The sequence below is a fragment of the Carassius auratus genome, chromosome 34 (assembly GCF_003368295.1).
Source record: "Carassius auratus strain Wakin chromosome 34, ASM336829v1, whole genome shotgun sequence".
NCBI lineage: Eukaryota > Metazoa > Chordata > Actinopteri > Cypriniformes > Cyprinidae > Carassius > Carassius auratus.
Genome location: NC_039276.1, coordinates 15,170,571 through 15,188,059, shown reverse-complemented (window position 1 = coordinate 15,188,059; position 17,489 = coordinate 15,170,571). Strand labels below are relative to the sequence as shown.

Genomic DNA, 17,489 nt, shown 5'->3' with positions numbered 1-17,489 from the left:
ATGTGTTAATTCCTAGTTTTAATGCCTTCAGTGTGAATCTACAGTTTTCATAGTCATGAAAATAAAGACAACTCTTTGAATGAGAAGGTGTGTCCAAAATTTTGGTCTGTACTGTATATATATATAAACTATGTTACATTAAAGTTATTGTCAACTCCTATAGGTCCACAGTCCTACAGAGTTCAGTTCAAATTAATTAAGGTTGAAGCTAAACTCTGCTGGGTTCTGCCCCTCTGGAACGGAGTTTGACACCCTTTATCTAAAGTATCCCACGGCAAACCCTATTCACATTATTTTTTTAACCTTTCACACCTCTGCCAGGTATGAGATTTAATCATCATTAATTAGTTTTTATTCTCGCATTACACTTGCTCAAATCCTTTTCATAACAATGTAGATTTACTCATCTGAAACAAAATTATTATTTTAATGAATATATAAAAATGTGCAATGTGTATATTAAATTATGACAGCACTATTTTACAGTCCTGTTCCCCATGTACGTGCTAAAAGTAATTACAATAACTGGGTAATAACTAGATACACACACATTGAACCTACCCCTAAATCTAAGCTTAACTATGTATTTACCTCATATTACCAATACTTTCTTAAGTTAGTACATTATAGGGCCTTTCACACTGCAGGAACCTTTTCATAGTACCAGAACTAATTGTGGAACTACCCACTTATGAATGTTTTCGCACAGCAGGAACTAGGTGTGATTTAAGTACAGAACTGTTTTTTTTTTTTTTTTTTTTTTTTTTAAACATCATGCAAAAATGACATCCCTATCACTAGCTTATGTCACATCCTAGTACACACAGTCGGTGTGAATGCAACCCTCTAAATGGTACTGGGAAATAGTTCGCACAAAATCGTCTCAGTACTTTAGTACTGTACATTTAATTCTGGAATTAAAGCAGTGCGAAAGGCCCATAAATGTACATGTAAGAACATTGTTAAATGAAGTACAATTAAAATTATGTTTAAAAGGCAGCAGTCACATAAATAATACTTACAGCAGTGCAGTTTGAAGAATACTCAGATGGTTTGATAGTTTTGAGCTGGTACATCATTTTACACACAACAATCACACAGGCCCAAACAGAAGACACATTGAAAGCCAAAGGCCGCAGTCTTGAGTACGGCAGAGCAAATGTCCACAGCACCAAAAACAACAAGTTCATCAGTGATACCTAAAATACATGCATATAAGAGTGTGTGAACCTACAACATTATATAGGTTCTATTTGAGGGTATTGTATGTGTGGGTTGTACTCTGGTTTATGTCTCACCTCCTGCACACACACCCAGATGATGCCTGTAGAGACTAGTTTGAAGCTGTGAAGCTCCAGTATTCTCCAGCAGAGCTCTTGAACTTTCCATAACCACAGAACAGCTTGCAGGGTCAACTCATGCACCCTTTCCATCACCACCAGCCACTGCTTCACTGTGGGAACTGCAATAAATGCACATATCTAATTATATCAATATATTGATTTAAGTAAAAAATGTTGAGCATGCAATGTGGATTTTTTTTCTTGTTCAATTAATTTAAAATAAACTACACCATCAAAATAAATCAAACTTCTGGGTGTCTACATGATGACTGTGATGTATAGAGACTTATTCAGTGAGCATTAACTATGTTTTGTCAGTTATGTGACGGATCACATCACAAAAAAAAAGTTAAATTTAACATGCTTATTCATGTTATTGTTGGCTAGCTGCAATGGCTGTGGCTGTATTCAGAGCAGGATTATCCATAAGGGCACTTGGGCCAGTGCCCAGGGGCACCAACCATTCACAACAACTAGGGGGGCACCACATGACACAAGCTTTAAGAATATTTTTTTGTAAATTGTTTTATTATTAACTTGAAATTTTTGAAAGACCATACATAACTTGTTTATGAACACTAACTTAACAACAACAATAATAATAATAATTATAATATAATAAAGATTACATGACCACTATCAGTCCCCCCCTTCCGTCCCCAATCTGTCAGAGTTGAGTTGGTCCACAACAAGTACGCGCAAATGTGTCATTGTTTTTAACTGCTACAGAAAATGAATCAAAATGGAGAGACGTCAATTGAGTGATTTTGCAAAAAGAAAGTTAAAGAAAGACAAGGACGCTAGACGTTACAATTCAAAATGTTCCAGGGATCGACATTTTTTTTTTTTTTTTTTACGATTGAAGAATGAGCTCAGGACAACAATGACACAGAAGCGATTGACTGCACTCTCCCTGTTTACCATTGAAGTTAAAGTTAAAACATTATCGTCTCCAGCCGCGAGAGGGCGCTCTATGCTGCTTAGTTCTCCTGTAGTCTACACTGAAGACACAGAGTGCCCTCTCACGGCTGTAGACGGTAATGTTTTTTTTTTTTTTTTTTAAGGTCTCGTACTCTATCGCATACATTGTCAGTGTTGTGCGCTTGCACCTTAGACCTTTGTTGTGATAAACAGTAAAGTGTGTTCAAGCACCAGCCAAGAGAGTGTAAAGAAATACCCTTTGTGAGAAGCAGTTAAATCAGCGGGAGTTAAAAGCAAAGTTGAAAGTGTATTTATTTCTTGTCTCATTAGTGTTTAGAGCAGTTGTCGTTGCTAGGAAACACTTGTTTGTTTACTGTGTTGAGACGTGCTGCGTTTGGTCTCGTACCCTATCGCATACGTTGTCAGTGTCTTACTATGTGTTTCCAGATCCCTACTATCATTACCACTCGTAAACCATGCAACACACAATGTAGACAGCACAATCTTAACAACCTGCATACTTTGCCTATGTCTGCTAATACACTACTTTCTTTTCCTATTGGTCTCTGGAATTGCCAGTCTGCTGTAAACAAAACCGATTTCATTACTTCTATTATTAGTCATTCAAAGCTTAATCTCATGGCCCTAAAAGAGACCTGGATCAAACCAGAGACACTGCTACACCTGCAGCACTCTCCAATAATTTTTCATTTTCCCACTCTCCCCGTTTGACTGGAAGAGGTGGAGGTACTGGTCTGCTCATCTCTAATGATTGGAAATTTAATCCTTTACCATCTTTGGGTATCAACAGCTCCTTTGAATCTCATTCAGTTACTGTTACCTACCCTTTTAAAACACATTTTTTAGTTGTCTATCGACCCCCAGGACCACTGGGTAACTTTTTGGATGAATTAGATGTGTTGCTCTCAACCTTTTCTGAGGATGGTACTCCCCTAGTTATGCTTGGAGATTTCAACATTCATCTAGATAAACCTCTGTTTGCCGATTTCCACAATCTGCTTGCCTCTTTTGATCTCAACCAAGTGTCAACTTCTGCTACTCACAAGTCAGGCAACCAACTGGACCTTATTTATACACGAAACTGCTCTACTGATCATGTTCTGGTTACTCCACTGCACACGTCGGATCACTTCATCCTCACTCTTAACCTCAACATGATCCCTGACACATCACTTACCCCTCCACATGTCATCTTTCGACGTAACCTATGCACACTTTCACCCTCCCGGCTATCTGCAATGGTTTCATCTTCACTTCCTTCTCCTAAACTGTTTGCATCTTTGGATGCTAACAGTGCTACTGATACTTTCTGCTCCACTCTTACATCTTGTTTAGACACTGTTTGCCCCTTATCTTCCAGGCCAGCCCGTAACACCCCTTCTGCCCCCTTGGTTATCTGATGTTCTACGCGAACACCGTTCTAAGCTTAGAGCTTCTGAAAGGGTGTGGCGCAAGTCCAAAAATACTACTGATCTTATTGTGTATCAGTCACTCCTATCTTCTTTCTCTGCTAAAATGACATACTACCATAACAAAATTAACAATTCATCTAACTCTCGCATACTTTTTAAAACATTTTCCTCACTTATTTGTCCTCCTCCTCCTCCTCCTGATTCATCTCTAAAGCTGACGACTTTGCAACATTTTTCATTAATAAAATTAAACACATTAGTGCACAATTTTCCACACCACTATCAGTCAAGCTCATATCACCAGCAAACTTATACTCATTTACATCCTTCTCTTCACTCTCTGAGGCAGAAGTGTCAAAACTCCTCCTTTCTAATCACCCTACAACTTGCCCGCTTGATCCAATTCCATCTCATCTCTTTCAAGCCATTTCTCCTGAAGTTGTACCTGCACTCACTCACATCATCAACACTTCCCTCCACACTGGTGTTTTTCCCTCATCATTTAGACAGGCACGTATAACTCCACTACTTACGTTTCCCTTCTTCCTTTTATTGCAAAAACACTTGAACGAGCTGTGTTCAAACAAGTCTCTACATTTCTCACACACAACAATCTCCTTGACAGCAACCAATCTGGCTTCAGAAGTGGACATTCAACTGAGACGGCCTTGCTCTCAGTTGTTGAAGCTCTAAGACTGGCAAGAGCAGAATCCAAATCTTCAGTACTTATCCTGCTTGATCTGTCCGCTGCTTTTGACACGGTTAACCACCAGATCCTCCTATCAATGCTTTTGAGGTAAAGTGCCCAGGGGCACCACACTGTCTTAATACGGCCCTGGCTGTATTAAAGCATATGATGATGGAGTAAACAGAAAAAAAAGTCTTTAGTAAGCAAAATAAGACACAAGAGATCTCTGGAGATATCACAGATGAGCAACCACATAAACACATATGTAATAAGACAAAGGAATTAAAGGAAACTTAGGGCATAAATACACATGGAATGTAATCAAGGAGAACAGTAAAAAGTGAGGGACTAATTAGAAACCAAGGAGACTAACTACTGCAAAACAGGACAGAACACTGTAACTCCAAAATAGAGCATAACCCTGACACTAGTAGATAAATGACTAATAGCCGGTACACTACGTAATAGTGTGGATGAAGGTTTCCTGCACCAATTAATCATTGGTCTTGTACATAGTAATTTATTTTATCATCACATTTTATCATCACATTTAACAATTGGCGTCGGTGAGTGTTGGCAGTGTAAGTGTGTGCATGCTTATGGCATTTGCAACCTTCCCATTTGCTGTTAGGGGAAACTTAGCTAGATATGTATAATTAAAGTTTTTCAAATGAAATAGCGGATAGTGGTATATCAAAGACAAGAGAAAACCTCAGTGGAAATTCATCAAGATACAATGCTTCATTCTTTCTTCTGTTGATTATGCGGTTCGTAGTGTCAGTGGTTAGTCAAAATCTATGGAGATCTCTCCTTTCAAACACAAATCGCTCAAAAGACTTGACTTGGTTCTGATTGCTGTGGACATGACTTGTTCATTCTCCTTGTGCTTAGAACAACTCTATAAGATCTGATGAGATCATGAGGTGTGCGACTGTCAAGAGATGATCAGAGATTTCTGCATTATGAACTCAATGTATGTTTTAATCACTTAATTTGGTAATCTTATTTCGGTAACACTTTAGAATACTGTTTCTTACTTACTACATAACTAATAACGAATTATTGAAGAGCTAACAGGTGATTATACATTAACACTTAACTCACTACTGTTAACTACTAAGAAAGATGTGTTAACTAATCAGTATGTAATATAATTTTATGATTGTGTTAAGTAACAGTTAACTAATCAGTAATTAATATATTCTGTGAAACCTCCTGAAGAACTACTATTAATTATATACTAGTTAAGGTTCAAGAAAAATAACTATGAAGTAACTACTAATGAACAGTTTTACGCAAATAATCACTATAATAATCAGGCTGTGGCCCACAAATCAAGTACTGGAGTAAAAGTACAGATACCCCAATTAAATATTACTCCAGTAAAAATAAAAAGTAGGCCTATTCATTTTCAAAATTACTTGAGTAAAAGGACAAGTACAAAGTACTACTACGGTAGCAACTTTGTTACAGCCCACTTATTAGCTTATAATGGAAATGAAATATGGATTTTGTTTGCTTCTAAATGTTTAACTTTTGATTATGAAATGTTTGTTAAATTAGTTAGAATGTGGGCAGTATACATGTTAAAATGGAATAAAATATGCTGTATTAAGAAATGTTCTCATCTGAAATAACCAAGATTTCAGTCAAAATGATGTAGTTTATTATTATTTACTAATAGGTTCACTTTAGAATTCTGTTTCAGGTTCTAAGTAAATCCTGCAAAATTATCTGATAATTCTTTATTAGTTACTATTGGGTTCCCTATGTTTTCACTTTAGAATACTGTTTCAGGTTCTAAGTAATTCCTGCAGAATTAGCTAATAATTCTTTATTAATTACTACTGGGTTCTCAACATTTTCACTTTAGAATAGGCCTAATGTTTCAGGTTCAAAATAAGTCCTGCAGAATTATTTGTTCATTAATTATTAATTACTAATGGGTTCCCTGTGTTTTCACTTTAGAATACTGTTTCAGATTCTAAGTAATTCTTCAGGAATTATCTGATAATTCTTTATTAATTACTAATGGTAACCCAACATTTTCACTTTAGAATAGGCCTAATGTTTCAGGTTCAAAATAAGTCCTGCAGAATTATTTGTTCATTAATTATTAATTACTAATGGGTTCCCTATGTTTTCACTTTAGAATACTGTTTCAGATTCTAAGTAATTCTTCAGGAATTATCTGATAATTCTTTATTAATTACTAATGGTAACCCAACATTTTCACTTTAGAATAGGCCTAATGTTTCAGGTTCAAAATAAGTCCTGCAGAATTATTTATTCATTAATTATTAATTACTAATGGGTTGCCCATATTTTCACTTTAGAATACTGTTTCAGATTCTAAGTAATTATTCAGGAATTATCTGATAATGATTTATTAATTACTAATGGGTTCCCAATATTTTCACTTTAAAATAGGCCTAATGTTTCCGGTTCAAAATAAGTCCTGCAGAATTATTTTATAATTCTTTATTAATTACAAATTGGATACCTGTATTATCACTTTTCCGCAGGCTTTGCCTTACATAAAGAAATTTAATGAATGATAATTTATATAAAATATAAAAACTAAGGTAAGTTATCGCAAGGTACTGGGGTCATGGTAGGGTTCCTATTGGAAGCTGATTTCTTACAAAACACTCACAAAACAATTCACTACATAGGCAAAACCTCTATAAAATGTATTACATTTATTAATATTGCATTTTTATACTACTACTACTATTGCTAATAAAATTTATATGAAAGGGTCACAATTCAATGTAATTGTTTAAAACTGTTCATTAGTAGTTACTTCATAGTTATTTTTCTTGAATCTTAACTAGTAGATAATTAATAGTAGTTCTTCAGGAGGTATGACAGAATACATTAGTTATTGATTAGCTAACTGTTACTTAACATAGTCATAAAATTGTATTCCATACTGATTAATTAACACATCTTCCTTAGTAGTTAACAGTAGTGAGTTAAGTGTTAATGAATAATCACCTGTTAGTTCTTCAATAATTCCTTATTAGTTATGTAGTAAGTAAGAAACAGTATTCTAAAGTGTTACCCTTATTTCTAATTGTATCTGTACATTTTAACACTTTAATTATAGTCATTTTCATTTAATAAAACAGTTGTGTGTATTTCCCTTTGTTTTTTAAAATATCTGTTTTGTGAAAATTATCTCTTGCATAAATCATTATCTGGCTGGTGTCTATAAGCAGCGCATACAGTATATGTATAAAAATTGTTTGCATAAATAAAAAATAAATAAATAAATGCTCATAGTAAAGAGTAAAATATCCATACTTGACATCAGAAAGACACGTAGTGCTGAGTATATGGAATGTATTTTACACTGTGATGTTTATTACACTGTGATAAATTACTGTTTATGTTTATGTGAATCTACTGTCTATTGTGTTACTGCTCTTGTACAGCATCGTTGGGCTTGGGAAATGTACTATATAAATTAAGCATTAATATTATTATGTGAACTGATATTTGTCATATTGATGCTTTTGCTGATCAATGTTTGTTCTTTATCCATATATATATATATATTTTTTTTTTTTCATTCAAGGGCTGTATTACACATTTTTGGGGAACGGTCATTTGTGTAAACAGAGATGCTGATATTTAGCAGGTTCTCTGCACTGTTGTAGATTGATATTTTAGGAATGGGATTTAGGTTCTTGAAATGAGTTTTTATTAGTATTTTTCTTTAATGTTCAGAGTTTTTCAACCTCTCCATATTGTTTTGTTTTATTTTCCTTTAAGTTTTCCTATTTTTCTTTTATGCTTTTGTGTTTTGTACGGTACCTGGGAAAGGACATGGTCGGTTCACTTAGTTTTGTTATGGCCACTACATAATAATTTGTGGGAACGTGATAATATAACGTTATATTATGTCGTGGCCCCAAGATCCTTTTGTCGAGGTAGCGACATCCTTATATAGTAGCCTCGAGGTGCTATGTTTAAGGAACAAAATTTTTTCTTATGGCCACAGCTTATTATGATGACAGAACCACATGTTTTTCTTGTGGCCATGAGTTAAATGTGTAAAAAAAAAAAAAAAAAAAAAAAAAACTGCGTGACCACAGCAACCCGGGATTATCAGAGATGTATTAATTTATATTTTATTTTGAATTATAAAATTATTATATTTATTATAGAAAATATTTTATAAAATTATTATATTAACCATATGCCTTGGCTACGGGACTTTATTATTACGCGTGATTGTCAGCATTCAAATTAAGTTTATCATGAATAAATAATAAATTGAATGAATAATTGTTATAATAATGAATGAATAATTTGATTCACAACACGCTCATTTATCACACCACGTCAAAACTTTATTGGCATAACTGTCAGATAAATGAGCCTGTTGTGTTTTCATTTACAAATGAAACTAGGGGCTAAGCATGTTTTCGATAGGACTATATAAGTATGTCTTTTCCTCATCAAAATTATCTCATGGCCATGACATTTTTGATATTCTCACAGGTTAATATCTCTTGGCCACAACAAAACTTAGTGAACCAACCAGGTCCTCTCCCAGGCACCGTAGTTTTCCTGTCATTAGCATCAATCACTTTGACTGCCAAGAATAAACTAAGATTTCACCTTTGAATGAGGATTATAGAATTTTAACTAATATTTTGTCTTTTGTGGAAAAGGTGTACGATAGAATGAAATGTGGATACCTCTTTTGTGTAATGGAATGCTTTAGTTTTGAAAATGGCTTTATTTGCAAATTACTGTACTTATCTCCTATTTTGACAATGTTTTTTAATACTTTTCTGGACCTTGACAGTAAAATTTACTCGGCAGTCAATGAGACAGCCACAATCCTCCCAGTGTTCATCCAAAATATCTTAAATTGTGTTCCGAAGATGAATAAAGATTGTGCGGGTTTGGAACGACATAGGGATCCAGTGATTGATGACAAAATTTTCATTTTGGGGTGAAGAATGCCTTTAATAATATTTTCAAGTGATTTGACCAACCTAATTCCTGCTAATTTTGTTTCTATCAAGCCAAGAACTGTGTACAAACACCATTCCATTGTTTCCCAAATAATCCCCCTGAATCCCCATTGGACAAAAGCTAAAGCTTGAACCACAATCAAAACACTGTACTTCTGTAATGTATTACCTGATTTATAATACTAATCCAGGCCCTCCAAATCAGATTGGGTCAGGGAGAGGGACTTGAGTTATCTGATGAACATTGGGAACGTATTCTTGATCTTGTTCATACATCTTTAATATATGCCAGACACAGCCTGATAAATATTTTACATAATAAGTGAAATTGCAAAATAATGAATTATTATATAATGGGATAGTTCACCCAAAAATGAAAATTCTGTCATTTTCTCACCCTCGTGTTTCAAACCTGTATATCTTCTTATGTTCTGCTGAACACAAAGAAATAAAATGAAAAATTAGGCAAATTGCATGGACTTTTCAAAATATCTTTATGGTCTACAGCTTAAAAAAAAAAAAAAAAAAACATGGATCAAGATGAATGAATCATGAATAAAACATTATAAATTTTACATTTTATTTTATTGTATAAAAGCCTTTCTGCTTTAAATGGGTGTTAGATTAGTTGGGGGAAAACTGCATTTGTCCCCTCCCTCTTCAATACCACTGTGGTCCCCTTGAGAAAAACCATTAACTAGGTGTGTGACTGTGAGAAAGACCATTAGCCCAGTTTTTGGCTTGCCGACAGGTTTTCGGCGATTCAAAATCATGCTTTGTGAAAAGTGTTCTGACTGAAAACTACATCAGCGATGACCGACAGCCAATGAGAGCACAAGATACAGAGCAGCTGGCAGTTCGGGGAGGAGTTATAAACCACGATATCCTCACATCTCCCCAAACATTTTCTCCTTCATATTCTTCTTTTTTTTTGCTTTCGCTGCAAATCAGCACACAGGCAATTAGTATTGCAAGCTTCTCGTGGCTACCATTTTTAATAATAATCCCAGTCTAACGTGAGAACTTCGGTCTTGCACGTGTGGTATCGCGTTGTTTCCTTGTATACTGTCCATGTCCAGAAAGGTAAGAAAAACATCATCAAAGTAGTCCATGTGACATCAGAGGGTCAGTTAGTTTTTGTTTGAAGCATCGAAAATATATTTTGGTCCAAAAATAGCAAAAACTACGACTTTCAAAATTTTCTTGTCTTCCGTGTATGTTGTGAGTGTGTTCACTGTAGTGTATATCCGGTTCCCGGATGAATCATTCGATGTAACTGGATCTTCTTGAACCAGTTCACCAAATCGAACTGAATCGTTTGAAATGGTTCGCATCTCCAATATGCATTAATCCACAAATTACTTAAGCGGTTAACTTTTTTTTAATGTGGCTGACTCTGAGTTCAAACAAATCAATATCCCGGAGTAATTCATTTACTCAAACAGTACACTGACTGAACTGCTGTGAAGAGAGAACTGAAGATGAAAACGGAGCAAGATAACGAAGAAAAGATTGACTCGTTCACGAGTCAAGAACCGTTTCTGTCGACTCGACCGATTCGAGAACCGAGGAGCTGATGATACTGTGCATGTGTGATTCAGCGTGAAGCAGACCGACACACAGAGCATCTGAACTGAACTGATTCTTTTGGTGATTGATTCTGAACTGATTCTGTGCTAATGTTATGAGCGCGGGTAAACCAAGACTTGAATCAAGGGCAATCATCACCAATAACGCCATTACGTCGACCGCAAAAGAACCAATGAGCTGTTTTCTTCAACCGGTTTATTGAATCGAACTGTCTGAAAGAACTACTGGTGATACGAAAACCGATGCAACCAGTTCTTGACTCATGAACGTGTCAATCTTTTGTTCATTACTTTGTAGAAAACAATGCGTTTGAGAGAGGCAGGACAAAAAGGACCTATAATAATGTACTGTATTTGAATAATAATGTTTTTTGAACATTAAGGCATTTCAACATATTCTACTACACCAAATACACAAATTATTGATCTTTAAAAAAAAGCATCATATGACCCTTTTAAGTTAGGTAGGTCATTTTAAGCTGTGAGTCCCATAATGGGGGGCGCTGGTTAACAGGTTTAACACACAAATACATTTTTAATACATGTATAGATTACAATAAAAAAAAAAAAATGGAAATGGAAATGGCGGCGGGGCAGAAGCCTACTAAATACAGGTCCATATAAAAGATAAAATCTGTGGAGCATGTGGTTATGAATAGACCAGTGCATGTTACTGGGAAGAGAAACCTTTTCTCGCTGTTTCCAGAAAGGGCAAAATACAATTTTCTGCTTGGAAGCTGAAATAACAAAGACCCAAGTAAACCCAAGTGTTAGGAGTATCATTTGAAAAATGTGAAAGAGAGACTTTTGATAAAATTTGACCAAACAGAATGAAAATAATGGACAACTGGATCACATATTTATTGTTTATTCGAACTATGCAAGTTAGAGTATTTTCTCAGATATATCCAGGAAGTGTTAGCAAGTCCTATTCTCTTCATCTAATTATTTACAACATTTTTGCACAGATAGACATGGAAATAGACAGTGCAACGGGGCTGCAATTTTGGGTATGTGGATAAGTGTATGTAAATAACTATTGTAAATATAGTGAACTGGTCTAATGAATGGGATTTCTCTTTCTGTTGCAAAAACTGATCTGTTTTGATAAAAGATGACTGATTCAATATTGAATACTAATATTTGGAGTATGTGCGAGTAGTCAGATTTCTGGCAAAGTGACAGGATTCAAAACTTATTTTTATTTTTTAAAAAAAATTGTACCTTGGAATTCGAAAGCTTTATGAGAAAAAAAAAAAAAAAAAAGAAAAAAAAATACATGTTTACTGAGCAAATTATTAGATAATGTTTTTTTTGGGTTTTTTTTTAAGAACGAACGCAGAAGTTCCATAAATAGCAGCTCTCTCACAGAGAGCTTGTTGCATGGATTATTTGTATGGTGATCTTAAAACCAAATTGTTCAGGTAGGAACTTGACTTACCATCATCTTCTAATTCTACTTCATGATGTTCATCCAAGGAGGAAGATGAAATATTAATTTGATCCCCACATTTTCCATGGATCTGCCTTTCCATCAACCTATAATGGAAAAAAAGGAACCAATAATAACACAGGTGAGGCGTGTTCTGATTTTACTACAATGTAGTTTATATATGGATACATGAACACAAAATGAGGTACAGCACCATCTAGTGTTTTTGAAACTCATTTACTGTTGTTGTAAGATAAGAGTAAATGGTTGTTACGAACGCACACACAAAACGAGAGATCCAGTTGCAGCGTTTAATGGGGAATCCAAAAGCAATCCAAAAACAGGCAAGAGGTCAAAAACAACAAAAGCTGTCCAAAAAAACAAGAAACATGAAAAACACTAGGGAACACGAGAAAGCAGAGTAACATGAAACAGAATGAGACAGGCTGGTTTATATGGACAGGTGAAAACGATGAAAATGGTGACAGCTGAGTGCAATCAACAGGTGTGCAATTAACAGAGATGAATGGGACAAAGGCTTGTGGGAAATGTAGTGCCTGCAGTGGGGTGACTATGGGGAAGTGAGACCACTAGCGGACACCCAGGGAAACACAGACCAGACACTGTGACAATGTGACAATGTGACAATTATTTATATATAATTCTTGCAACAAGATAGAAAAAAGCTTTTATACTTTTTTTTGGACATATTAAATATAGTGAAAATGAGAGCAAAGGCTTTTCTGTCTTCTGTAATCAGTTTGTTCATTAGACTCTACACATTACAAAAACATTACTGTTTGCATTCCTTTGCTGCTGCTCACAAAGAGTAACTTAACAAAATGTACAAAATGGAAGTAGGAACTCTTCAGATGGTCACTTCCTGCCTCTGGAAATGGGGAGGCTGCAGATAAGACACTAAGTTTCTTATTTCTTTCGACATACTGTAAGTTGTAAAAAAAAAATTAATAATAATAAAAATAAACAAACAACCATTTTCCTTCACTTTGATTTATACTGAAAATTCTGTAAGCCATTGGGTGTTCTGCTGCATGTTGCTTTACCTAAAGGCAGTAACCAATTCACAACACATACGTATAACATGAATTTTTTTTCTAACATCACCCTAAATGTTAATCAATTTAGAGTATTTTAAATAAGTGGCTGTGTGCAAGAGGTATTTTGCATAAAACACACCTAAACCATCACCATATAAGGGTTTTCCACACAACCTTTCTGTTACATGCTCAGTCCTTCAAACATGATAAAACACCTGTTGTTTGTTTGTTTGATAATTTTATACCTCTCTGGTCTGAACTTAAGCCCAAAAATACAAAATGCAAGAAATTATTTTCCGTACCTTTTTTGTTTTGTGTTAATGGCTAGTAACGGTTTACAGACCTTTACTGTGTTATAGTTAGGCACATCAACCAGAAGTCCTTAAAAAACAGCCGGAAATCTTGGAGTTATGACTGAGGATCAGCTAACTTTTTCAGATCACATTGCTAAAACTGTCCAGTCCTGCAGATTTGCTTACTGTATTTTACGGAGTCGCACTTTTTTTCATAGTTTGGTTGGTTCTGCGACTTATAGTCAGGTGCGACTTATTTATCAAAATTAATTTGACATGAACCGAGAAAAATGAACCAAGAGAAATGAACCAATAGAAAACATTACCGTCTACAGCCACGAGAGGGCTGCTCTAATGCTGCTCTGTGCTCCTGTAGCCTACCACTGAGCAGCATATAGCGCCCTCTCACAGCTGTAGATGGTAATGTTTTCTCTTGGTTCTTGGTTCTAAATAAATGGGACTTATAATCCAGTGCGACTTATATATGTTTTTTTCCTCATCATGACGTATTTTTGGACTGATGCGACTTATACTCAGGTGCGACTTAGAGTCCGAAAAATACGGTAATTCAACATTAAGAATATCATGTCCTTTCTTTCGGAACATGCTGCACAACTCCTTGTTCAAGCTCTTGTTCTCTCCAGGCTGGACTATTGCAATGCTCTCTTGGCAGGTCTATCAGCCAATTCTATCAAACCTTTACAATTAATCCAGAACGTGACAGCAAGATAAAATTTTTAATGAGCTGAAAATTTGTAACTTTGCACTGGTCGCATAAAATTCAAGGCATTAATGTTTGCCTACAAAACCACCACTGGCTCTGCACCCATTTACCTAAATTCATTGCTTTAGACCAGGGATTCCCAAAGTGTGGTGCGCACACCCCCAGGGGTACGCGAGCTGCCACCTTGGGGTGCGCTAGAGGAAAAATGTAATGGCGGTCTGTTTTTTTAAGTGGGATTTTTCCATAAAATAATAAACAGGAACAATAAACATTTCCTTTGTAATCGCTTTTATTTAAAAAAAAAAAACTATAATTTATTAGTTTTCAATGGAAACGTAGAAGACTGATGCTGTCTTCTGCACACTGTTCTTCTTTTATGTACTGCAGGATAGGCTATATGCGTGCCAACTCGTTTCATTCATTCCATAATATATATTATAAATATGCTTAACTGGCTGAAATCAGTGAAACTGTTAAGTGGGACATCTTATGATAAAGTTGTTAGTCAGGAGGAGAGGGGCCAGAGAGCGAAGAGAATAGAGAAAGAAAATGAGCGAAGAAAAAATCTTGAGGAAATCTCTCTCTCGCTGCAGGCTGAGCGACTTTTGCGCTGCACTCGAAAAGTTACAGATGCATCCTCTTTCATTTTATTTTATGTTTGAGCCTATGCTCTTTGAAACTTAATTATGTTGTGGATCGTGTGTAGACTAATTTTATTGTCGCACTTGAAAAGTTTCAGATTGATCCTCGTTTTTATTTATTGTATCTATTTCGGAGCTTATTCTCTTTAATGATGTGTATCGTTTGTAACTTCATTGCAATTTAATTAATAAATATGTACTGTCGTTCTAATTTCCATAACCATTGTGTCATTGTGGTTCTCAACATTTTTTTCCACTGGGCCGCTCCGCTCTATGGTCCAAGTGCTAGTCTTGCTGGCCGCACGCATATCATTAACATATTACGTCACCAATACAAACCAATCTGATTTATAATATTATAGCATAAATAGTATGATAGCTAATCGATTATGTTCATTAAAATAAATAAATAATTCTACTCCCCATATAAATAAAACACCTGATGCTGTCGGGAGCTTATGTGAGATTCAGCTCGAAAGGAGTAACAGCACAATGAAGTTGCGATTGTAAAGCCTGTGTTATACTTTCTGCATGAGCAATCCAGGCGCGTACATGACCAGTGCAGATGCAGACTTCTTCCATTTATACTTCCGAAAGCGCACGCTGACAGTCCGCTCTGCAACAAACGTGAACAAACAGTTGCCCAGAATTATTACACATCTGGTTGTATTTACATTCTTTTATTGACGGATTGCACAGGTTTGAGTAGCAATGGGCTTCTTCACACTGCCTCCACATGTGCAACTGTGCTTTTGAAGCCTACTGACCACGCGCACCTGTCCGCGCGGCCATAAAAAAAAATGGGGGGCACGCGTTCGTCCTCTCAGAGCATCCGCACACACTCTCCAATGATGATGTTTACGTCGCACCTACCTAGCGGTCCATAACTGTATCCCCGCGGACGCGGAAAGTTTAACATAGGCTTAAGATGCAGTCTGTAAGACGCGCAGGGGAGTATGACTTTGTCACGTACGGTGATACAAGAAGCACGGGAGAGATCCAAATGCAGGTAAACAGGTTTATTGAGGGGCAATCCAAAGTGTAAACAGTCCAGGCAGGGTCAAAACCAGAAAATCCAAAAACATAAAACCAAACAAAAACACACGGGAAGAGCAGACTCTGGAAAGTATCATACATACAACAAGGACTCCGCGACAAAGACTCAGACAGACCGGGTATTTATATACACAGAAGGATAATGGGGAAACAGGAGACAGGTGGGGGAACAATCAATTAACTAAAACAAGGAGGAAGGTGACCAAATAAGGGAACAGGAAGTGATAAGATGACAGACACCGTGGGAACGGAGGACACCTAGTGGACACCCAAGGAACACGACCCAGACACTGTGACAGACTTGAAGCGCGACATTGCAGAAAATGTGCATTCACAAATGTAGCCTATGTTGATCCAAATATGGAAAGCACTTTCGAATTTAATAATATTAGAGATGTTTTGCCACATTTCTTCAATTAAGCATGATTGCTACGTAGTAAATGGAGTTTCTGTTTGCCTGAACTTCTTCAATTAAGTTGCAGGGCAAACCGAAAATCCAACACTGTCCTTCACTACTGATACTCTGACTATTATTTTTTCTATATGTTCATTTGCTGGCATTTTCCACATTTCGTTTTTTTTCTCACATAAAACAAATTTGTCCATTCTGATGCTCAATTTTACCGAACTAATGGCTGTTGATGACTATTTGAATTGAATTCTGCCAAAGCGGGCGCTTGTGTTCGTTAAATGCTGTGAGTAGCCTAGGTCTGCTCATGTCTGAAAATAATCTATGAAACACAAAATAATTTAACATAAAAACATTAGGCTATAACATATTTCTGAAGTACATTTTTTAATTAATGTAAAAAAAAAATAATTGTAAAACTGAAAAAAAAAATATATATATATATATATATAATTAATTGTGTTCAGCATGGTGGGCCATATTTGAATTTGTGACGGGCCGCGGGTTGAGATGATGCTGCTGCTAGCTCCATGGTCATTTAATAGGCCCAACCTATTGCTGCAATGTTTCTTTTACGCGGCTGCATTGTTTCTTTTTACGTGCTTTCTGTTACTGAGCCTGTGTCTGTCACTCGTTCTCTTAAAAGTGGAAGATTGTGCGTAGCTTTGTTGCATAATATTGAAACTTTGTTGAAGTTTTTATTGTCATGCGTGTTCTGGTTATTTGCGCACGATTAAACATGACTCTTTATATGGCAATAAAAGAAAGCTTTGTTGCGTATTTTTTTTTTTTTTTTTTTTTTTTTTTTTTTTTTAAGTGGGGATTGGGAACCGCTGCAAGTGAACGTCTCTTTATTGTGTCATCCTAAAGAGGCACAAAATCACTTTAACAGACTTTTAGATTAAATT

The 17,489-nt window shown here is 35.8% G+C and overlaps 1 pseudogene; it reads right to left on the bottom strand.

The window, feature by feature from the left end:
- The window catches only part of LOC113053819 (piezo-type mechanosensitive ion channel component 2-like), a 150,318-nt pseudogene that overhangs the window by 23,890 nt on the left and 108,939 nt on the right, over positions 1-17,489 (bottom strand).